This window comes from Pelodiscus sinensis, chromosome 10, assembly GCF_049634645.1.
Source record: "Pelodiscus sinensis isolate JC-2024 chromosome 10, ASM4963464v1, whole genome shotgun sequence".
In the NCBI taxonomy this organism is placed as follows: Eukaryota; Metazoa; Chordata; order Testudines; family Trionychidae; genus Pelodiscus; species Pelodiscus sinensis.
The window spans coordinates 8,940,909-8,968,554 of NC_134720.1; the positions used below are offsets into that span (position 1 = coordinate 8,940,909).

Genomic DNA, 27,646 nt, shown 5'->3' on the forward strand with positions numbered 1-27,646 from the left:
TCCTACCCCCAGCACAATCCCATTGGCTGGTTCTAATAAAAGCTGCCTTTTTCAAGAACAGGCAGCACATGATGCACCAATCACCCTTCCCTTCAGACTCAGTCACCAAGCACATGGCCAGGCAGCATGTGTGGGGGCAGGGCATGCTCCTGCCTGAGAAATGTATTGGGCTGCTAGTCTCACTGGTAAATGTCCTGGCCAGAGCCTGTCTCTGGCACCCCAGCCCTCTGCCCCCTACTCCAATGTAAACTTCAAAGAAATGTGTGAAAAGATGCAGCAGCAGAAGTCCCATTAACTAAAACCTGTGAGTACAATGTTTCATTTATGCTGTTATTAATCATTATGTCAATTATCAACAATACTCAGTTGCATATTTTCAGTCATGCAAATGGCCATTCTTAAACAGCTCTTCGTTGACCACTTGTTCTGAATTTTGATGAAGTATGACTCTTTGATTTGAAAAAGTTGCCGACCCCTGCATTAAGCATTAGCCATGCTGAAGAAGGTGGAGGGGTATTGTGGAAGATAAGTTGAGTGAATAAACAATGTGACACAGCTGCGAAAATTATCATTCTTGGCTGCATCAACTGGAGTGCTATGTGTCGAGGTTCTCAGTCTTTTCTTTCTGGGCTCTCCCCAACATGTTATAAAAACTCCTTTGCCTGTCTGTAACACAGCTACTCTTTTCTGCATGTAAAAGCCAGGACCAATGTTACAGGGTGACAAGCAGGGCAACTGTTGGCCACAGAGGGCACCAAGAAATTAAGTTGCTCAGGCTTCTTATTTCACCCCAGATGGTGGGGCTCAGAGCCCCGGGGGCTTCAGCCATTGCAGTTGAGCTATGCCTTTCTGTCCTGGACCCCAGCAAGTCTAACACTGGTTCCACTTGGTGGAAACCCTGAAACCTGCTTTGTGGCCTTGCAGAGGGCCCTGGTTGAGAACCACTTTTGTATGTAAGATGGTCTCCTCTTCTCAACACTGATGAGGCCTCAGTTGGACTATCATGTGTAATTCTGGGAGCCATACTTTACAGAAGATGTGGGTAAAATGAAGAGAAGCAGAGGAGAGTAACATCAATGACAAGCTTTTTAGAAAAGCTGACCTACAAGGAAAGATTTAAAAAGCTATTCATGTCTTATGAAGAGGGATCCTATACATCTTTCTTTAAATATGGTGAAGGCTGTTACAAAGAGAATAGGGATTTATTATTTTCCATGTCCACCGAAAGCAGGGAAAAAAGTAATAGGCTTAACCTGAGGCATGGGAGATTTAGATTAGGAATTATGGAAGCCTGTGTAACCCTAAGGGTAGTTAAGTTCTGAGCATGCTTCTAAAGAAGTCTGTGGAATTGCTAAGAACATGTTGGACAAAAACCTGTGAGGGCTGATCTAGGTTTGCTTGGTCCTGCCTCAGTGCCTGGATGTAATGAATTCTTGAGATTGTCTTCTATGATACCTTCACACTAGTGAGTCGGATCAGAAGGCCCAAGATGTAAATCAGCATATTGACTTCAGTGGAGCTACTACAATTGTCACCAGCTAAATATCTTTACCAGAGTATTTAGCATGTTAAACCACTGATTTCTCTGGTGTACCAAATCCTCTATCTAATTTGCTGTGGGTCTGAAATATAAAAAGACACTTATTTCCTTTGTGCTGTACTCTCATGACTGCATTCTAACTTTCCAAGCCACATGACGAACAACTTCTTTGCCAAATCAATTTCAATAAAATAAAACAGGTGTGTGAGAGTCTAGGAAAAGAACCACATACTCTCAGAATAGATTATTAAAGAGAGCAAGAGTACGTGTTGTACCGGTTACCATCTTTGCTTTTCACATCAAAGATTTGGATTCTTCTCTAAAACAAGCACAATACATGAAATGAGCTCTGATGCTTCAGTCCTTTTAGCACATAGACTGTCATCCTATTCTATTGCCTTTTCAGGAAAACACTAACAAGATTATCTGGCCACAAAGATCAAAAGTTGTCAGAGGATGTACTTGAGAAAAATGACAGCCACATTCTGCCTTGTATAGAATATGGCTATCCTGCAGTAAATGGAAATTGGCCCAAACTGCAATACATACTGAAAATGTTTTGAAAGCCAACAATTGCCATCTTTGCATCTCATTCAGGCTGCTTAATTGAGCTATTGTAGTAGAGAAGAGGCATGAAGCCTCCAGGACAGTGCACTGCCTGCACTACTGGTACATTAGCATAGAGGACTCATTCAGGCAGCCTCAGTGTATATTTGCAACATTCATTTGCTCTGCTACTTTTCACACTCATGTATATTTTATTTCAGATCATTTTCTCTATAGTTAAAGTTCCTATTAAATAAATCACTGTCACTGAAGCATGCTTATTGAGACTTCTAAATTTTTTTCCATTTCTGTATTTTTACCTGTCATCATAAAATTTAAAACAAATGCCCTCTCCTCTCTGACGACAGGTCCAAGTTACTCTTGCAGATTTTAACTAAGTTACAAGCAATGGTGGGGAAGAGCAAATAACAGAGGTCAATTCTCTTAGGGTGTGTCTACACTGGACCCATAGATCAAAATAAGCTATGCAATTTGAGCTACACAAATTGTGTATCTTATTTTGAGTCAATTTTGAAATACACAGCACTTATTTCGAAATAAATCGCTATTCTGAAATGTCCCTTACTGCTTGTACAATGAGGGTTACAGGGACGTCAGAATAGCGAGCCTATTATATTTCAAAATAATGGGCACGCTCAAAAGACGAGGAATAGCTATTTCAGGGATATCCTTGGTGTCCCCGAAATAGTGCTGCAGTGTAGACAGCTTTAGTGACTGAAGAGAGATTCCCATTAGAGATTCAATTAGGGCAGGGCTACTCAACACATAGCCCATGGGCCGCATGTGGCCCGTGGCCTGTTGGTTCGCAGCCCATGGGTGGGAACCAAAACAAAAATGTAGTCAATATAATAGTCTTCTGTTGATATGCATTTTAGTAGTTAAATTTCTGGACTCTCGTTGCTCATTAAAAGTGCTATCATATAGGTGGAAATCGGGTAAATATTGCATTTTATTAATATCAGCAGAACTGACTTAAATGGGGCCTGTGTGTTGTGTACTCTTGCCATAATCTTTGTATTCATGCCTGTCAGTGTGAAAGAAGCTATTTGCATATACATTTGAATGTATATGCAACCACATTTAAGCTGCGGCCCTCGGCATGTGTTGTGAGTATCATTGTGGCCCCCGGGACTTCCAATGTTGAGTAGCCCTTGATGAGAGTTAACTTGGAATGGGTGAATGACAAAAATCACAAATATACCAGGCCAAATGGTCTGCCACTAACACTGAAGAATACTCAATTTAGATATACAATTTTGTATTGATACTTAATTTTTTCCTCTTTTCAGAGATACTTTTGCTCGTCATTTTATCTCCATTCCTCTCTATTTCTCCCATCCTGCTCTTCTTCTGTGACATGCATCTGTTGCTCCAAATCATGACGCTACCTAAACATGGATCGCTGGTCCTGTATGCATGTTACAGAGCCATCTGGTCTTCTTCCCCTGCTCCCCTGGACAGTTAGCTATTTCTTGTGAACCTTCCTCTTCTGTTGGTGGCTGGCAGTTTCAGTACCACTTGTGGGCCAGGCTTTAGGGGGACTCCACTCGATCTTTTATAGGTTAATAGTTTTTATGAGGAGAAGACACGAATATGATTATCTAGTCTGACCTGCACAACTCAGGGCTGGGAATTTCACTCAGTTTTTTCATATAGGTGAGGCCTCCAATGATGGAAGATCAGCTCTTTCCCCCTCCATGTTTGTAGCTACTTTCACACACCTCTAGCTTCTCCTTCATACTGAGTAGCATGGGCAGTGTTTGGAAACAAGGAGGTGTAACAAAAACCCTGAGACCAGTCAGCTCTTCAGTGCCATTAGCAAATGCTTCATAGATCATAGTCTGTCAGTTCCTGGACTACTTGAAATCATACTGTTGTAGGTAAGAAATGTGACCTGAGGTGCACTGGAGTTTCCTTGGGTGTGTTTATTATCCATGGAGAACTCACTCTCTGGCTGTAAATTGGTCCATGTTGTGTAATAGCCTTCTAAAGTCTGGCATAGTTATGGCCTCAGGTTTTGGGGTGGTTGGAGAGGGAGAATTAGGAGGGATTGCTAAAATTTTGCTCTTTGTTCCAGCTTAATCATTGTCTAAAATTGCAGCAGGTATCAGAAATTTCTCTCTCTCTGTCTCCGAGCTGGCATTAAGTTTAACATGAAGGGAAGTTACAAATGAAGAAGATTTTAGTTTGGAAGAAAGAAACCTAACACTTAGAGAAAATCAGCAGCTCCAGCTAATGCAAAGTTTCCTTTGAAATGAAGAACTATGTGATTTGGCCAATCTTATTTACATACGCATGTACAGGGTTATTTCTAAATGCGTATCTAATGCTTCAAAAGTGCACGTCATGCTTTACATCAATTATTGGAAGTGATAACAAAGGATATTTTAAGGGGGGAAAAAGCCTTGGGCTCTACTCCAGTTGACTTGTCAGTATTATTAATGATCTGTCATGACATGAGGCGGATTTTTCATGGTATTTGATTTCATGGGCAGCAGGTATAATAGGCCGGGGAAGGCATTGCCTTCCCAAACCACCAGCCTGGCTCCACCTGTGCTCCACCCCCCCAGAACGCCTACTTGGGGGAGGAGCTGCATGCCCTCCTCCCTGCCCATGCTTTGAGGCCAGGGAAGCTTGGGCCACGTGCCGCCCATCCTCCCTGTGCTCTGGGACTGAAGAAACTGGCCGCACGCCCTCTGCCCTTCCAGTGCTCCAGAGCTAGGCAGGCTAGGGCCTTGTGCTGCCCCACCAGCCTGTGATATGGGGGGCGGGGTCTGGGCAGAAGCAGTGGGGCTGGGGGCAAGGCTAGAGGCTTGCATCCACCAGCCCTACCTTTACCCACCATCCATGCTTGACTTGCCCTTGGGCACTGAAGGAAGAAATGGCATGGGGAGATTGTTTGCAATAAAAATCAGGTTTAAATTTCTAAGGTACTTCTTTCCTCTTCCATAACTTCAGTTCTTATCTTGCAGATTCCTGAATGTGACTCGATTCTTCACTGTAGTCAAACATAGAAGTTCTGACTAGCCTGGAAATAGAAGATGCTGAGGTCTCTTAAAGAACCATTGGAGTGATTGCTACATCTCTTGGTAGGTTTTCTTGAGATTCTCCAACATGATCAACAGCAATAACACTGCCCTCAGATATTGTCATCTGACATTCACTGTATATTAACCTATGAAAAGAAGTAATCAGTCTCCAAGATAACAGCCAGCCTCTCTCTTGAAATCAAAATTTCAACATAATTTTGGTAATGGAAGAGACATTTCTGTGATTGCAGCTACAAGCAAAGTAGATGCATTACATTCACAATGGGGAATCTAAGGTAGCAGCAAGGATCCAGAATGTTAACACTGAGCTTTTAATGGCCCTGTTGGGTGAAAGTATTGCTGACTTGTTTTGATTATTCTGGTGGTGTTGTCAATGACCTCCATGTTATAAACATTGGTGAAATTCTGACCCTATTCAATGAAGGCTTGCCATTCAGTTCAATATCGTCAGTTCTTTCATGCTAGGTCTTCTGCCTGTGACTATCAATCTGTTCATCCCAGGGGATACTATGGCTATGTCTACACTACAATGATCTATCAGAAAAAGGTAAGTAAATTGCGCTCTGCAATTTGCATACCTTTTTCCGATAGTTTTTTTTGAAAGAGGCTTGTCCGAAATTTGGCCTGTCTATACTGGGCCAAATTTTGGAAAAATCTTCTTCTTTCAGAACAGCCCTTCTTCCTTGTGGGAGGAAGACAGAGCTTATGAAAGAGTGCGTCTGCTCTTCCTCAAAAAAACCCTGTAATATAGACACAGCGTATGGGATTTCCCTATGAAGCCCCACAAGCTGAATTAGCATTTCACTTGGAAGTTTCAGAAATGTGCTATTGGAATAGGTTATCCCTGTCCCAGTAAAGACACATGAAAGAGTTTTCTAAATGCTAGGGAAGTCTGGATTTCATACAGATGGGGGTAGGGTACTGAGGCTTGTTGAAGTCATAGGAATAGTGCAGTTCATCCCTTAACCCTTTCACTCCCATACAAATCTGACACATTGGCTGTCCACCCAAGACACAGTTCAGAATATCTTTTTAAAAAATTGTGGCACTACCATGAGTTTTACCACCATTACATTGACCTCACCAGTATGTGCTAAATCTCTTTCCCCTCCCCTTTGTATGGTCATGTCTATTTATATTATAAGCTCTCTGAGGCAGGGAGCTACTCTGCTAGGATGTTTACACCACAGTTGGAAGTGTGAGTTGCACTCGGCTAGGCACATGTACTCAGGCTTTAATCTAGCTTGTGCACCTCAAAAGAGTAGTGAAGGTAAAGCTGCACAGACAGCAGTATGGGCTAGGAATGAGAGTTGGGGTGTGCTTGTTCAGCCCATACCGCCACATCTGATTGCAGCGTAGACATCCTCTGTGCAATGCCTAGTATAATGGGATCCTATTCTGGGTCAGTCCCTAGAACCTGCTGTAGTTCACATGATAAATAACAAAAACAACATGCCCTCCTTTTTGTTCTTTTTATACAGTACAGATGATAGGTTATTTTCTTTTTAAATCTGATCTAACCACTTCTACATTACAGTGAATATGCAACAGTTAACTAATTACTCAGTTTTTGTAAGGGAACAGTATTTAAAATTCTGCTCACTTTATATTCAAGCCTTGTCTAAGTCCTTCTAATTTGATAGATTTTATCAAAAGTCATGTCATATGACTCTACACACTGAGAATCTTACCATGAATATTTAAATATAGCTACACACTAATTCTCATTTGCTTCAGGTGTTTTTTTGCTAAGCGAGAAGACAATAAGGAACCATAGTAAAGGATCTCCCTATAAAATGTATCTGTAGGAGGCTTGAATTTATATGAATCCCAGCTGAGGTATCCGTGTTTTGAAGTGCCTGAGACAGTCATTTAATTGCCACAATCTGTTGTGCCTCTTAGATCTATTTGAGAAGGTGTTCGGCACGGTGTGCACTGCATTTCCGGATGAGATTTTCTATGTCTTGTAATGCAGAAATATTTTGTCTTGTGTCGGATGGTAGAGATGCTGATATTTAAATGTTTCAGGATGGGAAATGAAAGGAAGAGTCCGAATACTAACAGGAGAAGAAAAGCAGATGAGACAATGTTAGATGTGATAATATGTGATGTTACTATATTTTGTTTAACTCTTTTACTTAGAGTAACTGGGACTCAAGGGAAAGTGTAATTTCATAATTATTGTATAACAGTTTTCATGACCACTAGTCAAGTAAACTGTGCTCTGTGTGTGTGTATTTGCATACATGCATGGGTATGATATTTTTAACTCTCTAGATATACATAAATAAATTCTTTAGCTCTAAAATATATGTTTTCTATTAGTGGCCTTTTTCTAACATTTCTCTTAATGTTGTAGATACAGTCGGATGTTCAGTAATAATGGTCCACCCTCTTTGGTTTTCTTTCTAAATGTAACTATTATATTGTTTTAAAATCCACTGCTGAAAATGACCGAACATCCCTCCATATGGATGTGAATGCCTTTGGAATATGTAACTCTACTGTGAAAACCATACTTTGATATTAATGTTATTATCTATTATTTTCTTCAACAGTTTAATTATATGATGTGGCAAATCCAGAGCAGGTCAGCAAGTAGTTATCATAGAGCCATAGAATCATAGGGTTGGAAGAGACATCAGGAGTTCATCTAGTCCAATCCTCTACAAAGAGCAGGACTAACCCCAACTAAATCATCCCAGCCAAGGATTTGTCAAGCCGTAACTTAAAAACCTGTAGGGATGGAGATTCTACCATCTCTTTAGGGAACCCGTTCCAGTGCTTCACCACCCTCCTAGTGAAATAGTTTTTCCTAATATCCAACCTAGACTTCCCTGCACTGCAACATGGGACCATTGCTCCTTGTTCTGTCATCTATCACTCTTGAGAGCAGCCTCTCTCCATCCTCTTTGGTACCCCTCTTCACGTAGTTGAAGGCTGCTATCAAATCCCCCTTCACTCTTCTATTCTGAGTACTAAATAAGCCGAAATCCCTCAGCCTCTTCTCATAAATTGCGAATGGGTCTTAATAAAGATGCTAATTACCTTACACATTACAAAGACAGACTCCCCCCACCTTTTGATATTTGTAGCAACGCCAGATTAGCCACTTATTGGTTTACAATAAGCTATTTCCTCCTTCCTTGTCTCTTCTTTGCTCCTCACCCCCACCTTCTGTTCTAGTAGCTGATTTGTTAGTTTATAATCTTTACTTTTTTAGTAAAGATTACTAAAAGTTTACTTTTTTCATTGTATTCCTTTGTTATATGGTCATGCCAATTCGCTTTCAAAATATGATCTGAAGAGTGAGTCTGCCCCACAAAAGCTCATCACCTCATAAACTATCTCATTAGTCTTTAAAATGCTACATAATTTCTTTCCTTTTGTTTTCTCATAAGTCAAGTACTCCAGCCCTCTAATCATTTTGGTTGCCTTCTGCTGGACTCTCTCCATAATGAGAGGTCCAGAATTGGATGCAATACTCCAGATGTGGCCGCACCAGTACTAAATAAAGGGGAATAATCACTTCCCTAGATCTTCTGGCAGTGCTCCTTCTAATGCAGCCTATTACGCAGTTAGCTTTCTTGGCTACCAGGGCACAGTGTTGACTCATATCCAGCTTCTCATTCACTGTAATCTCCAAGTCTTTTTGTGCAGAAGCACTGCTTAACCCGTTATTATTTTATACTCATTGTTTGAAAGCAGTGGTGAGTGAAATTTAGTACCCTCTTGATTAGAAGGCTTATGTAACCCCTATGAAATCTCCCTTCTCTTTTCTCATCCTTCTCCCTACCTCCTCCCAACAAGATTCTTCTCCATTCTGCTGTTCACTGACTCCCATATCACAGTAAGGTCCAATAACTCCTCTCCTAGACCTCCCCCCTAACATCTCTGCCTGCCCCTCACCCATCTTGCTATCTCCCAGAACTGATGCTGGTATCCTTACTCATCAGGCTGATCTTATACAAATCCCATAGCCTGCTGAAACTCAATCATGACTGGTTGCTTAGGTCAGGCACTCTGAAAACCCTCACAGCTGCACTTTAATTGCTATATTAAGTGGAAGTCACCTGTCCTTTTATTCTGCCATATAAACAATAAAAAAATAAAGCATTTTGTGCCCCTTCTAAGCTCCTCAAAATGGAGGAATACCTGGGCAAATATCAGACATTTATTGATATTTGGAACATGATTCTGATCTCACACAATGGTATTAGCCACTATTTGCAAGATAAGAACTGGGTACTCCGAAAATAAATTGTATACCATTTCCCTATTATTGATTGTAATAACCACATGCAAAGATTTCTGTGAAGAATTCCTCTTTGTTTTGTTTCTGATAGACTTGCCAGGATGTCCAACACAGGGTCAGGGATAATGGTCTCCCTCTAGAGCTGTGTTTAATATTTAAAAACCTCAGATTAGTATTTAATTTGAAGCAATCCCATATTGCATGCAATAGAGTTCTCTCTACTGTTCCACATCTGTTAAATATTTTAAATATTTTAGTTTCATATTTACATAACTGGGATGGAGTATAAAATCTGTTAATATGAAAAGTGCATGAGGTTATATTGGGTATTCTGAGAGACACAGAATTTAGCAAGCTTAATAGGAACCATTCAATGCTCTATTGAGATGTCAGATTTGTTTCTCAGAGTTTTGCACATTATATTTAACTCTGTTCTTCCCATCCAAAGCAATTCATATATTCCAGCAACATATTCAGGCTTGACTTCCTATTGAGTTCCAGCTGCAGACCTTCAGAATAAATTATACCATGGACTAACAGAATTTTTCATATGCAAAATGATGTATCTGTACAATAGGACCCAACTTGCTGTCTACAAAGAGAGGGGCTTGTTTTGAGTAGGGGAATATTTTTAACACATGACATTTGGATAACACATTTCCAATGCAAACAAAAACTCTTCTTATCAAATTTCCAAACCTTTGATTAGTCAAGAATGGATGCCTGGTTAAACCACACACAATATGACATTTAAATGTTCTAGATAATTTTCAGCTAGTAGATATACAAGGCTTGAACATCAATAGGTGGCTGTCATGTTGTCAGCATGTCATTTTTAGTCACTCCATTTGGGGGCTCAAGCCTGCATTTACTGAAATCAACAGGCCATTGACTCCAATGAGTCCAGGATCTTCCAACGTATCACAAGTCACTTGTCCTCAGTTATATGAATACTGAGTTTTTGTGATAAATACTGCTGAGGCTGGTGCTGCAGAAGTCTATCCAGATTTAATACTCCTGCCAGGATTCCATACAGTGGGAAGGGTGCGTGTGTATTTTTATGCTATTCTTATAGTTCTATATAAGGATCAGAAGTGGTGCTTGCAGGGAGATGTGGGGTGTTCCCCAGCTTTGCTGCCTGTTGTGTACTGAGCATGCTTGCATGGATGCAGCATACTTACTAACACGGCTGAAGCCAGCTGCTCACTCTGACTCCCCTACCATTGGCAGGCATGAGTTGTCTCTGATAAAGATATTATGATCACAGAAAGCAACTTAAAAGTCAGTGGGACTGTGGAGTATGGCAGACAATCAATAAGAGACATTACTTCTGTGGGTATCTTACCATCGAGTCTCAATGCCATGATTTAAAGAGATCTTAGGGTATGTCTACACTAGCCCCCTAGTTCGAACTAAGGAGGCTAATGTAGGCATTTGAAGTTGCAAGTGAAGTCCGGGATTTAAATATCCTGGGCTTTATTTGCATCTTCCCATCCGGGCGCCATTTTTTAAATCCCCCCTAGTCCGAACTAACAGCCCGCGGCTACACGCGGCAGTCAAACGTTAAGTCCTTAGTTCGAGTTAATGTTTGACTGTCGCGTGTATCCGCGGGCTGTTAGTTCGGACTAGGGGGATTTAAAAATGGCACCTGGACGGGAAGATGCAAATAAAGCCCGGGATATTTAAATCTTGGGCTTCGTTTGCAACTTCTAATGCCTGCATTAACCTCCCTAGTTCAAACCAGGGAGCTAGTGTAGACATACCCTTAGAAACTAGAGACAAATTTTTATGAATAAACTGGGTCATACCAATCCAGAAGTTCTTCAACATCCCAGTGAACGATCAGTTTTGTGTAGCATATCACAATTGGACAGTGGGCTAGTAGGATCGCTATTAAAAAGAAACCGACTCCTTTATCTACTCTATAATTTACAGCCATAATCTTCCAATGAAGCATATATGTAAACAGCATTTATTTTTACTTAGCATAGCAGACCACTGGTATTTGGCTGACAGTAAACACTTAAGCATAATATTAGTCAACCTTATGAGTCAATTCTGAAAAAATAAACATTTAATTTTCAAAATGTTCTATATTTATAGATCATAAATTGTGAAGAAAGATTTAATAAGGCAACTAAGAAGGACAATTAGGAAAGCCCACTCTTGGGGGCTCTACTATAATGCAAAAGGTGCACTGCTGTTCAGTGAATTCCATTTATAAGCACTTGGTCCCTCATTGCAGCACTAATCTTTGCACCTTTGATATACAGTTAATAAGATGACTATTTCACATTTCTGTGAGAGGAACTGATTTACTGCAGAACAGCACAGGCCTCCACTCCTGTGATCAGCATCTCACAGTTTCAAATGCTAACCATGATAAACAGTTTATTATTGTTACATTGGCAGTGCCACTCAGAATGGCTCTGGCGGGCCCAAGAGGTTTAGTTGCCCTTTCTAAAATAATCTGACACACCATCCAAATGAATTTACCAAACCTCCCCTCTGCATCCTCTCCTCTTTTCTCCTTCCACGTAGCCAGGGCGCTGCTCCAGTTTACTCTGTCTAGACCAGCTCTCTATGGACTGGTCCACCAATCAGGGTTCAGCAGATAACATTATGTTCTGCCCCCACCCTCTCCAGCCCCTGTAACATACCCCCCTACCCCAGAATGCCCCCTCCTTTGTCCCCACAACCCAGACAAGGAGGGGCAGGCCCTTCTTGAATTATGGGGGGGGAGAGGGAAAGACGGCAGGACTTAATAACAGAACATTCCCTTCCTCACTTTGACTACAGGTGGAAGTGAGGCAGCCCTAAACGTAGTAAGGGGGCCAAGCCCTTAAAGCCTTTCCCCCACATGATTTAAGCACTGGGGGGAGGGGGGATATGGTGCCTGGGGGAATCCCTCAGAAGCCCCTGCCTGGCACCTTTAAGAACATTTTTCCCTAGTGCAAAGTGATCTTCATAATCAGGATCTGGCCTGAAATGTACAACACCCTGGATCACAGTGTCCAGAACTGTAAAAGATACAGGGGGAGGGGAAAATGTCATAGCATCGTTATTATTCAACACAACATTAGCTTCCAAGGAAAACCAGTAGTCCTCTTCTGATTTCACTTTTGCAATATCACATCATCCCTGGGTGAATTTCAGAGGTCAGCGTAACGTGCTATGAGTCCTAGGAGCTGCAGAACGAGTTCTTGGATGCCACAAATGAATAAACATGTCCAGATAAGACAGTCATTTGAGAATAAAATGCTGTGATTTAAATGTCACTCTCTGAAGTGACATTTAAGCAGAGAAGGGGTCCAACTATCAGGGATGAGGAAGAGGGTATTTGGAAACAGACTGGCTAACACAAAGAAGAGGGCTTTAAAAGAGGCAAGTAATTGTCAGGGATGGTCTAGATGGTGCTGCTTCTTGCCATGTGTGAAGGGGACTGGACTTCATGTCCTCTCTAGTTTCCTTACAGTTCTGTGATTCTATGAATTCTGTGAATACTATTGCTATGAGAACATAAGAACATCCATACTAGGTGAGATCAAAGGTCCATCTAGGCCAGTATCCTGTCTGCCAACAGTGGCCAATGCCAGAGGCCCCAGAGAGAGTGAACAGACAGGTAATCATCATGTGATCTCTCTCCTGTCATCCATTTCCAGACTCTGACAGAGGCTAGGGACACCATTCCTAACCATCCTGGCTAATAGCCGTTGATGGATCCAACCTCCATGAATTTTTCTAGTTCTTTTTTGAACCCTGTTAAATCCCTGGTCTTCACAACATCCTCTGGCAAGGAGTTCCACAAGTTGACTGTGCACTGCATGAAGAAAAACTTCCTCTTGTTTGTTTTAAACCTGCTACCTATTAATTGCATGTGGTGACCCCTAGTTCTTCTATTGTGGGAACAAGTAAATAACTTTTCCTTATTCACTTTCTCAATAGCTGTCATGATTTTATAGACATCTATTATACCCCCCCTTACTCTCCACTTTTCTAAGATGAAAAATCGGAGTCTCTCTAATCTCACTTCATATGGAACCCGTTCCAAACCCCTAATAATTTTTGTTGCTCTTTTCTGAACCTTTTCCAATGCCAATATATCCTTTTTGAGATGAGGTGACTACATCTGTCTTACCGTAAAATCTCGAGTATAATGCATAATGCGCACCTACCTTTTAAACGTCAGAAACCCTGAATAAACTGAACTCTTATCTATAGTGCGCACCCCAACTTTGCCGTGTTTTGTCTTGCCTTTTGTATTGCCGGATAATCATGCGTGAATGCACGAGTATATAGTGCACGGTGTTCCATGCTCTCTTTGGGATGCCATGAGTTGTTGGCAATCTTACACAACCGCTGAAAAACTGAAAATTGTTAGCTATGCTGAGGCTCATGGCAACAGAGCTGGCAACCGTGAATTTGATAACATAGCAGAGTCTAACATTCACCTTTGGAGACGGCAGAAAGAGCACCTGCAAGCGCTGCCTAGGATGAACATGGCTGAGCGAGGTAAAAGCGCTGCATATCCTGAGTTGGAGGCCAAGCTGGCTGAATGGATTGCTGAGCGTAGACAGCAAGGCGGTGGTGTTAGCAATGAAAGGTGTTAGCATTGCGGAGGTTAGAATGAAGGCTTTGACCATTGCCAAAACATGCGCTAACAGCCGTGTTTAAAGCTTCATATCGCTGGGGCTATCGGTTCATGAATTGCACAGAAGCTACCAATGGACTCAGACACCAAGTTACTGCAGTTCCAAAAGTTTATCATAAAGCTACGGAAGCAGCACTGCTACAACTTTTCATTAATTGGCAACGCAGATCTGACACCGTTAAATTTCGATAATCCCTACGACAGAACGCTTGAACTGAAAGGTGCCAAGACAGTCTCCATTGCTACCACAGGCCATGAAAAGTCTAGGTTTACCATAATGCTTGCTTACATGGCCGACGGAACAAAGCTGCCTCCTTATATTGTGTTCAAGCGCAAGACAATGCCAAGGAATATAATTTCCCAAACTCTGTTCACGTGCGTGTTCACCCTAAAGGCTGGATTGATGAAACTTTAATGCTTGATTGGCTACAGACAGTTTGGGCGAAACGGCTGGGTGGACTTATGAGAAAGCAGTCTCTAATTGTTTTGGATGCATTTTGGTGTCATCGTATGCCATCTATGAAGAAAAGTCTTCAGCAGGACAAAACAGACTTGGCCATTATTCCTGGTGGAATGACCAAAATGTTGCAGCCGCTTGACGAGACAGTTAACAAGCTAATGAAAGATGCACTGCGCAGGAAATGGAACACCTGGTTTCTGGAAGGTGAACATACATTTACTGCAGGTGGACATATGCGAACACCAACATTGCAAGATGTTATCCAGTGGATAGCGGATGTCTGGCTTGGACTTGATCCCGCTATATTAAGGAAGGGGTTTCTGAAATGCAGCATCTCTAATGCTATGTATGGCAGAGAGCATGATGCCCTTTGGATGGATCCCAGCGACGATCAATCGGCCGAGGGTGAATTACTGGTATGCGAAGATGACAATAATTTGTATTACCTGGATGAGTATGTCGAGGACTATACCCCGGAAGATATTGCTCAACTGTTCGAGGAAGATTCAAACAAAAGCGAATTTGAGGGCTTTGAAGATAAGTAGATGATCAATTAACATACTGGTATTTGCTTGTTTGTGCTGCAGTGTTGATTTCATTTGTTTAACTTAACTTTTTGAAACTGTGTATATAGTTACTTGTTGATGCTAATAAAAACCAACTTAACCTCTGGTGTTCTGCGATTAATTGATTGCCGCGGAACCGCCAAATGAAAACTTTAAAAAAAAAACTCCTAAGGATAATGCTCACCCTGACTTGAACGCTAAAAACAAGGGGGGGAAAAGTACGCATTATACCCAAGTTTTTATGGTATTCTCTATCCCTTTTTTAATTATTCCTAACATTGTCTTTGCTTTTTTGACTGTCGCTGCACATTAAGTTGATGTTTTCAGAGAACTATGCACAATGACTCCAAGATCTCTCTCTTGAGTAGGTACAGCTAAATTAGTCCCCATCATATTGTATGTATAGTTGGGATTATTTTTCTAGTGTATTACTCTGCATTTATCAACATTACATTTCATCTTCCATTTTGTTGCCCAGTTATTCAGTTTGGTGAGATCTTTTTGAAACTCTTGACAATCTGCTTTGGTCTTAACTGTCTTGAGCAGTTTGGTATCATCTGCAAATTTTGCCACCTCACTGTTTACCCCTTTCTCCAGATCATGTATAAATATGTTGAATAGGATTGGTCCCAGTATGGACCCTTGGGGGGCACCACTAGTTACTTCTCTCCACTCTGAAAACTTGCAGTTTATTCCTACCCTTTTTTTCCTGTCTTTTAACCAGTTATCAGTCTATGAAAGGACCTTCCCTCTTATCCCATGACAACTAACTTTACTTAAGTACCTTTGTTGAGGGACCTTGTGAAAGGCATTCTGGAAATATAAGTACACTATATCCACTGGATCCCCCTTGTCCACATGTTTGTTGGCCCCCTCAAAGAACTCTAGCAGATTAGTAAGGCATGATTTCCTTTTACATAAACTATGTTGACTTTGCCCCAACAAATTATATCCATCTATGTGTCTGACAATATACTATACTATACTTTACAATAGTTTCAACTAATTTGCCTGTTACTGACATTAGACTTAATGGTCTGTAATTGCCAGGATCACCTCGGGAGCCATTTTTACATGTTGGTGTCACATTAGCTATCTTCCAGTCATTAGGTACAGAAGCTGATCTAAAGGATAGGTTCCAAACCACAGCTCTGCAATTTCACATTTGAGTTCTTTCAGAACTTTTGGGTGAATGCCATCTGGTCCTGGTGACTTGTTACTGTTAAGTTTATCAATTTGTTCCAAAACCTCATCTAATGACATCTCAATCTGACAATTCCTCAGATTTGTCACCTAAAAAGAATGGCTTAGGTTTGGGAATCTCCCTAACATCCTCAGCTGTGAAGACTGAATCAAAGAATTCATTTAGCTTCTCCATAATGACCTTACCATCTGTGAGTGCTCCTTTAGCATCTTGATCATCCAGGTGCCCCACTGGTTGTTTAGCAGGCTTCTTGCTTCCGATGTTCTTAAAAACATTTTGCTATTACTTTTTAAATTTTTGGCTAGCTGCTCTTTAAATTCCTTTTTGGCTTTTCGTATGATATTTTTACACTTAGTTTGACAGAGTTATGCTCCTTTCTATTTTCCTCACTTGGAGTTAAACAATGCCTTTTTGTCTCTCACTGCTCCTTTTACTTGGTTGTTAAGCCAAAGTGGCACTTTTTTGGTTTTCTTACTGTGTTTTTTAATTTGGGGTATATGTTTAAGTTGGGCCTCTATTATAATATCTTTGAAAAGTTTCCATGCAGATTGCAGTGATTTTACTTTAGTCAATGTACCTTTTAATTTCTCTTTAACTAACCTCCTTGTTTTTGTGTAGTTTCCCTTTCTGTAATTAAATGCCACAGTGTTGGGCTGCTGAGGTGTTTTCCCCACTACATGGATGTTAAATTTTATTACATTATGGTCACCATTTCTAAGCAGTCCTCTTGGACCAGCTCCTGCGCTCTCCTTAGACTAAATCAAGAATTACCTCTCCCCTTGTGGGTTCCTGTACCAGCTGTTCCAAGAAGCAGTCATTTAAGGTATCAGGAAATTTTATCTCTGCATCCCATCCTGAGGTGATGTGTACCCAGTCAATATGGGTACATCTACACTTGCTCCCTAGTTTGAACTAGGGATGCAAGTGTAGCCGACTGAAATTGCTAATGAAGCGGGAATTTAAATATCTGTGCTTCATTAGCATAAATTTGCCCTCACGCTATTCCACTCGCCAGCTGATTCGAACCAGGAAGTGTGCTCTGGGACGCGTTAGTTCGAATCAAACCCCTTGGTTCAAACTAACGTTATTCCTCATTTTTTGAGGATATGCCATTCATTGTCCTCATTCCACCAAGTTTCTGTGATGCCTATTATGAGCAATCATGGGAGAAAACTCACATGCACACACCCCAAAAACAAACTGTTACCACTGTAATAAACTGATTAAAAGTAGGAGATATCAGAAATTGGGGACATGGAACAGGTGAAGAGAGGAGGAGAAGAAGCAGGAACACATTTAGATATATCAAATAAACATATGTTCTCTTCTACACAGTTCTGTAAACTCATTACACATAAATATCCCCACACATGATCTTGGGTACTCTGAGCTGAGAGCATCAGTGAAAGCACATTCTTAGATATGCTAATGACTTCTTAGGGAGCATGTAGCCATGAGCTGAGCAGAAGTGCAACTGACACTGTCCATTAGTAACCATTGATGGTTCCCATTTAAAAAAGTAGTGCAGGAAATGACTGGATGATAATGTAAGTGGTCATGTAAATTTGTGCAAGCTGGCAGTCAGTCTGTTCATTTGCTTCATGATGGTTACGCGCTTTGAAGATACAGCACTTACCTGGGTGTTTGCAGCTGTATCTGAAGCACATATTAGCTGGTCAAAATGATTTGCTCATAAATTTAGCATCTAGCTCTTTCAGGCACAAAAAAATACCCATGCTTTCAAGCTTTTCTGGAGTTGAAAGGACCATTTTCTTTTTCAGGATCATCTTTAGTTTTTTTTCCCCCTTTTATTTATTTGAAGACTGAAGAGGCAGTTTGATAAATGAGAGAGCGAAGAAGCATACAGAATTCCACTACTGACAAACAATATGCTGCAAATAGTTTTGCCACTTTGAAAATTGCTGGGGAACAGGTTTGAATTTGGTCCAAGATCAATTGAGGAGATCACACAAGGTTATTATGTGGGAGCATATGGCAGTGCTTCACATGTGGTTGGGCTGGAAGCCGGAGCCCATCCAGAATGATTTTTCTTCCCAGGAAAGGGTGTCAAAATAAGTGTTTGCTCCCGGTGCCATTTTCCCTAAGGCTGTCCCTGGGACTGATATCACTTTAGAGAATTTGCTGCTCAGTAGCTGTGGAGCTGCATTAAACTGCTGACAAATTAGAACCCCCAAGTTCAGAAAAAGCGGCTTTGCAAAGCCTCGGGGAAGCCGGCAGCGGAGCAGCCCAGGCACGCCTGGGCTGCCTCGCTGCCCGAGCCCCTCCGCGGCTTTGCAAACTCTCGGGGGAAGCTGGCAGCGGGGCAGCCCAGACGCCCCGCGGCTGTCCCGCTGCTGGTGTCCTCAGAGGCTTTGCTCCCCGTCTCCCTGGTCTGCTGGTCTCCAGCAGACCAGGGAGACGGGGAGCAAAGCTGCGGAGGACCCAGGCGGCGGGACCGCGGTGCGTCTCGGTCCGCCGCCTGCGTCTTCCTGGTCTGCTGGGGTGGGGGGGGGGGGGCGCAGCTAGTACGCCCCCTCCCCCCCCCCCCCAAGCAGACTAGGCTTTTCTCCGGACGCCTGGGGCAGAGCAGATGGGGTGCTGCTGGGTTGGTCCAGTAGCGCCGAGGAGCGGTGCTACTGGAACAACCCAGCAGCACCCCAGCTGCTCTGCCCCAGGCGTCCCCAAGTCAGCTGCTGCTGAAACTGACCAGCGCTGACTACAGGAAGCCCGAGGCAGAGTTGCTCTGCCCCGGGCTTCCTGGAATCAGCTGCTGATCAGTTTCAGCAGCAGCTGACTTGGGGACGCTTGGGGTTCTTAAGTTGATTCTGTATGTAAGTCGGAACTGGCGGTCAGTTTCAGCAGCGGCTGAATCTGGACGCCAGTTCCGACTTACATACAGATTCAACTTAAGAACAAATCTACAGTCCCTATCTTGTACGTAACCCGGGGACTGCCTGTACTAGGTTTGCTGTGAAAAGTGGTGTTGACAAAGTTTTTTCATGTCCTCCCCCCAGTAACCTAGACAAAGCCTTTTCTGCTTATAACAATATTTTGAAAAAAATATCATTTAGCCTTAATTTAAAAGTGGTGTGAAAAGGTAAATTAATTTTAAACAACTGGAATATAAATTTAGCATTTAAAATAGTTAGTCATATATAGTGTTTTTATTGTCAAAGAGGGTTGCTTTCAGAGACTTTCTGTGTAAAAGGGGTCACCAATACAAAAAGTTTGAAAACTACTGCAAGTCTGAATGACTAACATATGAAAGTACAGAATTGGCCCCCAGATTCAGGAAGCAGTAGATGTGGTATACGTAGACTTTAGTAAAGCATTCTTATCAATTAATTAGGGAAATTCAATGTAGATGGGCCGGCTAAAAGGTGAGTGCATAACTGACTGTTCTCTGAGGCTATGTCTACGCTGCAGGCTTCTTGTGCAAGAAGTTTTTGCGGAAGATCTCTTCCGCAAAAAGCTTCTTCTGCAAGAGTGTGTCCACACTGCAAAAGTGCATCAAAAATGTGGTGCGCTTTTGTGCAAGAGAGCATCCAGACTGTATGGACGCTCTCTCTAAAGGAAACTCTGATTGCTATTTACAGAATGGCCACCAGGGCTTTTTTCGATTGCCTCTTTTTGCACAAAAAAACCCATGTCCCCTGCTCACACATACCTTTTTGTGCAAAAAATTGTTCTCCGTGGCCTCTAATGAGAGGACAAAAAGTAAATGGGCTTAAATTGCAGCAAGGGAGGTTTAGGTTGGACATTAGGAAAAACTTCCTGCCTGTTAGGGTGGTTAAATGCTTGCAATAAATCCTATGGAGGTTGATGTAGAATCTCCATCACTGGAGATATTTAAGAGCAGGTTGGATAGACATCTGCCAGGGATAATCTAGATGATGCTTGGTCCTGCCGTGAGGGCAGGAGACTGGACATGATGATCTCCCGAGGTCCCTTCCAGTTCTAGGATTCTAGGATTTGTAGAATGTTTTCTTGTTACCCTTTATGTCTCTGGCTAGAATGAGGTCATTGTGCCTTTGCCTTTTTAATTTTGCCCCTACATACTTGTGATTATTTACATTCATCCTTTGTATTTTTATAGGTCTCCTTTTTTATGCTTAGATCATTTTCAAGGGCCAAGAACCTTCGCTGGAATCAATATCGCTGCACTGATTTCATGAGCACGTGATCCAGTCTTTCGTATTTGCAGTCCAGGTGCCTTTACCCATAAGTTTAGAGTATCTTCTGTACTCCTAAAGCAAAAATTTCAAACAACTTTCTATATAATGATAACCTTTCTACTGAATCCTTAAGCCAAATTAGGCAATTCTATTAGCAAAGCTATAATTCTGTCCTGAGTTATATTATTTGTTCAGAACAATTCCTATACCGTAGCACCCTGTAAATTTCACCCGTTACATTCTGTAGGACTTTTTCATTAGAAAGTACAAAATGTTGGCCTGAAAGCCTAGGGCTTTTAAAAAAAACTGACCTAGGCTTGTGAGCCTCCAGGATTTTTTTTTTTTTTTTTTTTTAGTAGATAGAGCATGCTCACCAGACAAGGTATTTTAAGGTTCTCAGGGCTCTAATGTGAAGTTACTTAACAAGTTGCTGAGTGACTCTAAATATTAAATATGTTTTACAATGAGATGCTTTGCCAGCTGCAGTACAGCTGTAAGCATTAAATATTTAGAGACTTGTCTTTCCCAGTTGCTGAGTGGCTAAGTCTTAATCATATACATCTCTTCCCCACTGGACCTCATTGGAATTCAGTTGATTGTTAAAAGCAAGCGTGAGATTTTGTTGCTTTTCAGTTTGTCTCCCAAATCTCATTTTTCTCTGCATTTGTGGGACCACCCCGCTGATTTACACAGTGAGCTGTAACAAAGTGGGAGGAAATTCTAAATCAGAGTGCATGAAAGAATTCTGAGTGCAGAATACATCATCAAGGCAGAAGGAAAATTTCCTGTAAGCACCCTTCTGGGTGAACATCACTAAGTGGGACTTCACTTATATTCTAGCATGGTAGAAAATAAAGTACTCACTGGATATCTACATTCACATGCTCCGCAGCATAAGTGTTATGAATGAGGAAAAGAGGTTTATATCAGAGAAAGTTTGGCATGCAGGGTACATCCAGATTTAAAATTTCATTGTGCTGGGAAATAATGGTGAAATTTTTGATGGATGGGAGCATCTATAAGCCTCAAAGCAGACTGTATCCATTTAGAATTATCATGAGACTTATCCATATACGATAGCTCCTGTAAGATGAGACCTATTCACAGGAACATTAAACAAGTTTTTCCTTTTTGATGCACAGGGTTTTCTTTTCAACTTGCTCTTTTGGATCTTCTGCAGAGTTTATGCTGCTATCCCATAGTTTACAGTTATGAATATGCCTCATTAGGTTACTTTTTAAAATATGAATAAATGTTAATAATATTTACAGTGATTTCTTTCCATGTAAAATCTTTCAGTCAGAACAATGGAGCATATACAAGATAAGCAGCAGAAATGACAAATTACCTGTTTGGGCAAACAATATGGCTTCTCTGATTAGTCACTTCCATGCACTAAACAGGAATTTTGCAAACTACGTCTACAATGGCCACAGTAACAATATTTTCAAATGGAACAAAAATGGTTGCTATTATTATTTACTTTTATGGTGCCATAAATATGCACAATAAATAAAGCTGAATTTCCTGTCCCAAAGACTGCACATAATAAAGGTGAGATTGTATATTTTAGCTCTGGTCTCGAAAAGTCCATGTATGCTTTGATTTAAGCATGTGAGTAGTCATATTGATGTCAAAACGCATAGGATACGTCTACACTACAGTGTTATTTCAAAATACCTTATTTTGAAATAGTTATTTTGAAATAAAGCATCTACACACAAAATGCATTTCAAAATACCATTTTGCTATTTCGAAATAGCGCATCCACACTGAGTGGACTCTGAATCGCATTTAAGGCCAGCCAGAACCAGTTCCGGCAGGGCACCAGGTCAGGACTTACTGTGTGGGGCTGCTGCCTGAGGCTATCTGAGGTCTGTGCTTAAATGGATCCCCCCCCGGACAGCCAGTTCTCAGGTTTCCCTGCTTGCTTGTCTACCTCGATGAGGGACACCAAAGTATTTTATCTCTGCATGCTCTGGTTGCCCTCACTTGGGACACCACAGAACTCTATAACATGGAGCCAGAGCTTCTCCTGAGCACTCTGGTGCTTCCCTTGGATGCCTTGCTGCGAGCCTGGCTGCACTTTCTGCAGGCTGCCATCCAGGAGGTCCATCGGGGGGCTGTCAGTGTCCAGGAGGCCCTGCGGGAGAGCTTCCACCCTGAGGAGCATTAAGAGCCTCCCTGGTGTGCCCCACTGGGTGCTTGTGCCTCATTCCTCCCTCACGTCCTTCCAATTTGCTCCTGGGTTCCCATGTGGCCTTTGGTGGCCAGGCTGGCAGCTATCCTTCCATAGACTGCAGCGTTCCTCCATCTAGTGTAGAGATCATGGACTTTGGGGTTATTCCCCCCCAAATCTGAATAAGGTCCATCATCTCCACCCTGGACCAGGAAAGCGCTTATCTTCTCCGGGCCCTGGCAGGCTCCTGGAAGCTGGCAGACTGCTCCTGGAGAGCGGTGGAGGTCTGGCTGCTAGTGGCTTGTTGGCTTATGTTTTGGGGCCACTGGGTCGGGGCAGTGACTGCTGGCTCTGGGCTGGCAGGCTTGGAGCTGGCACAGGCACAGTGGCCAGATTCTACCCCTTTAAGGGCTCTGGGGAGGTGGGGAGGGAGTAGAGCGTTCTTGGTGGAGGCTGGAGGGCTCCCTGGGAAGGCTGGAGGCCCCCTATTTCGAAAGAAGTGTCTACACAGCACTAATTTTGAAATAGCTATTTCGAATTTGGCATTGTTCCTCATAGAATGAGGTTTACCAAATTAAAAATAAGCACTCTATTTCAAATTTATTTCAAAATAGCGGTTTGGCTGTGTAGACACTAGGAAAGTTATTTCGAAATAAGGGCTGTTATTTTGAAATACCTTTGCTGTGTAGATATACCCCTACTTAAGTGCTTGCATAGCCCTGAGTTGTGGCATTGTGTAGCTGCACCACCACAGGAGGCACTGGGCTTTCGAGAAGCATAATGAGGCTAAGACACTCTGGCTATGTCTACACTGCAGAGAAAAGTCGGAAAAATATACACAAAAGATCTTCTGCCAAAAACTTCTTGTTCAAGAGAGTGTCCACACTGCAAAAGAACATCAACAAAGCGATGCGCATTTACATGAGAGAGCGTCCACACTGCATGGACGCGCTCTCAAAAGAAAGCGCTGATACCTATCTACAGAATGGCCACCAGGGCACCTGTGCTTTTTCCTCTTCCCTGTTTTTGCACAAAAAAACTTGTTGCCTGTCCACACGTGCCTTTTTGTACAAGAACTCTTGCGCAAAAGAGAGTTATTCCTCATAGGAGGAGGAATACCTACACCGGAAAACCCCCTCTGTTCTTTTGTTTTACTTGCGCAAAAATGCGCTTGAGGTGTGGACGCTCCGAGTTCTTGCACAAAAACCTTGTAGTGTAGACCTAGCCTCAGAGGAATACAGGGAACCCGAAAGAACACATCTGCTTTTTTCAGAAACTACTCGTTGGACGCAGCAGAGCTTTTCTGGGATACCGCCAGTATCCCGGAAACGCTCTACAGTCTAGACGTAGCCTCTGAAAACACCGGGAAGACAATCACTTGCTCCAGTCTTTTTCAGGGTGAGGTTTATTCCTTTGTGCACAGGGGAGGGGGGCAAAGAGGTACTTGCATCCAAGAGTCCACCTACTCCTTGTCCGGTTTCTCCCTGGGAGCAGCTGGGAGCTTTTTAGTTTTGGCTGCTAAGGGGAGCAATGGTCTGGGCAGCCCTAATGCAGCCATACAGGTTAGTCCAAATGGAACCTTAAATGAAGACAAAGAACAAACATGAAGGGTTACAATAGGGCAAGTACTGTACAATTCGTCATTCATTTAGGAGAATAGGAGATGTGCCTTCAAGATAACAATGGTTGGGTTTTTTAAAGCAGGCTCAGAATTTTTGAAAATTAAAGGGATATTTAAAGGGGAAATTACTCACTTAAAAATTAGGATTCCTGATGTGAAATAACCACCTCAGATTTTGTTAACACCTAATATCTTTAGTTTCTGCGTTGAGTGAGAGTTTACAGTTAATTCAACTGTAAACCACTTGGAGTAGGAAGTTCAAAACAGAAATGCTGGCACATCAGACTACAGTAACATGAAATGGCCTGGCCAGAAAAGGAAGATTTTACTCCTTATTTTCGGAGCAAGCCAAATGGAAAGTAATTTGTCATCACAAATATAAACCACATTTATCAGTGCTACAGATGTCACACACAGAATTTTTTGCTGTGCTCTGAGCATGTTCAAAACTAACTGGATGCTGGCTTGAGACGTTTATGTATGTGATATATCACAGATAATAAAGCACAAGATCATGTGTGATATACTGTTAAAAATAACAATATAGATATCTACAGTAGTACCTTGTAAATTGACTCATGGTTTATCAAAACAAAATCTGTACAGCTACCCAGAAACAAAGATTCCACCAACCATTATGGACTTAACTAAAACATAAAGGAAGCTACATCAGAAAGAAAAAAACCCAATTGCAAGTCACAAGGTCTTTTAAATAACTGTGGTAGAAGATGAACTTCTTTGAATTCAGTACAGAAAAAAAGGGTTTTAAGAGTCATTAAGAACAAAGCATCCATAAAATTTATAATATTTAAAAAAATAGGGAGAGATGTTTCATTAATGCTCATATAGCTGAAAAATGACTTGCCTTATGTGAAGCCTTGTTGTACTTTAGTTTTATTATGGCACTCAGTCATTGGAAAGTAATTGATTTTTTAAAAATATACATTGCAGTTTCAAATATTGTTATTTTGAATTTCCATGTCGGGGGGTGGTGCAAAAGCTTAAAGCCCCCAGACTATCATTTCCTTAATAAATAGTTATCACTTTCTATTAACTGAGGCCTAATTTCAAATCCAGATTATATGGGACACAGTGGTATCTTAGCTTCCTGCTGTTCTATTTCTGCTTTAATCAAGATCACTCAAGTTGGTGCAGAAAGACCCAGAGAAGCTTTACAGCTTTGTATGAGATCCTTGTTCCCTCTCCACCTGCTTTGCCCCGTAGATTCTGGTCCCCTTTTTCCCTGCACAGTGCATTGGGATAGCCGAGATATCCCAAGGTCTGTAATGGATTCTCCATCTCTTAAAGTCTTCGGTCATGACCAAATGCCTTTGTAAGCAAGATGCTTTAGCTCACCAAGAAGATGTGGACTTGATGCAGGATTTAATGAGTGAGGTTCTTTGGTCTGTGTTATGCAGGAAATCACACTAGATGACCATAATGACCTTTTTCTGGCATAAGAATCAGCCAGTTTATCAGCTGTATCTTCTCAATGATAAAGGCCATTTAAAAAAAAAGTCAGTAGTTTAGAACATACCATTTCAGACCACAGCAAAAATTATAGGGACATCTTCATATTATGGGATCCACCATTTTTTTTGCACCCTTAAAGTTACAGAACAATAGATTTTCTTCAAGACTATAAATGACCTCTTATCCTGCTCTACAAGACTACGTCTAGACAGGAGGGCTATTTCAGGATACTGAAAGTATCCAAAAATAGCAATTCCATGTCTTTAAATGTGCCTGTAATTTCAAAATATATTTTTAAATAATGGGCATGCTATTCTGGCATTCCTGTAACCCTCATTCCACGAGGGTTAAGGGATTTTTCGGAATAGCGCTTTATTCCAAAATAACCTCGAAATAAGCTATGTAATTTGCATAGCACAAACTATGTAGCTTATTTAAGATAAGGATTCTGTGTAGACACACCCCATGTAAGGCAGAAATATCAAAATACAGATTTATTTGATTATAAATGCAAAGGTCTAATCTATATCACCCTGAGACATATGTGAACAGTGCAAAGGGACTGCATAATGTATTTTGTCAATGTGAACTTTATTATAAATGTCTGTATACCTGAAATATTTAGAGATTCGCAATGTCTCAAAATGGAGTCTAAAACTCCATTTTGATTTTAGAATGCCTTTGGTACCATCCATTAAAGTCCAACATTCTGTCACGTCCGCAGGTGACTGTTAAAGTTTAAAACATCATTCACCTGTCGGTTTCCATTTACATAATATATAAATATTCATGAGCATTCCCAATATCCAATCAGTTTGTACCACGCCCAAGGTGCATCGTTTGGCATCCAATCATTTTAAAACCTTGCAGTTCATGCATATTCATGAGCGGAGGCTATAAAAGCTTCTGCCTAGCATCAGTTCGTTCTGGTCTTCGGGCGTATCCTGAGATCAGGGCGTCGCTTGCGTCGGGCTTAGGCAATAGATTAGGAGTGAATGCCAGTATGAGAGAGGTCCTGTAAAGATCTTGTCTTTAGAGAATTGGACGGAAGGTCTTTTTCTCTCTTTTAGGTTAAGTTAGTTAGTTTAGTGATTAGTTAGTTTAGTTCACGTCGTCGTGTTTGTCCATCAGGCTGCGTCGGGTCAACGCATGTCGGCCGTCATCGAGTCTGTACGTCGGGCACGTCACGTTTTAGCTTAAGGTTTTATCTTCGGCTAGGTTTCGAATAGTTAGAGACGGAGTCTAGCATCCATCGCCTGTTCCAGAGGCGCTGAAGAGCCTGAAGAATCGCACTTCGTGGAAGGTGAAGTCAGCAATTCATCTCAGCTCTTCGTGGGACGCCTGGCTGTTCCTCTCTTGAGGTCCGGAAGGACCGACGGATTGAGGTCGCCAGCTTCGACCCTGAGACAGCCGGCGAGGTACACCTGGTCGTTCCTCTCCTGCGGCTTTCAAATAGCCAAGGGATTGAAGGTCACCAGCATCACCTCAATCGCCCTTTCGTCGCCGCAGACTCTGTGAGTAGGTATAGGGACCTGGAGGGACTTCCCCTTCTTGTCCGTGTAGTTTAATAGGGGACTGCCCCCTTATTTGTTAATTAGAGGTATACCATTTTTACAAATTCTACTGTTTGTTAAATTTAATCTGCTTAATATAGTCTTGTGGTTATCACTGAAAACCCAAGTCTTAAGTTTTTATTTAACGTGCCATCTCAATCTAAGCGCTGACACTCTGCCGGTGATTAGATACGGAATAGGAGTCCCAACCTGAAATACCATTCCTAAGCGGATGAGTCGGGTTATTCAATAACTCTCTGGGAAGTGTCTTTAAACACCTTTGACCTTCCTTATTCTGTTCGATAGACAGGTAACACCCAAAGGGGCTGGAATAATGTTTACTGGGGAAACT

The 27,646-nt window shown here is 41.8% G+C and overlaps 1 protein-coding gene and 1 long non-coding RNA gene across 6 annotated transcripts in view; one reads left to right on the plus strand and one right to left on the minus strand.

Annotated features, from left to right (window-relative positions):
- Nucleotides 1-27,646, minus strand: part of LOC102447587 (glypican-5-like) — a 741,836-nt gene that overhangs the window by 279,137 nt on the left and 435,053 nt on the right. The window lies entirely within an intron of this gene.
- On the plus strand, nt 14-27,148 carry LOC112546138 (uncharacterized). Its single transcript, XR_003089772.2, has 3 exons — nt 14-304; nt 5,080-5,196; nt 26,960-27,148. It is a non-coding gene; the product is annotated as an uncharacterized LOC112546138 (long non-coding RNA).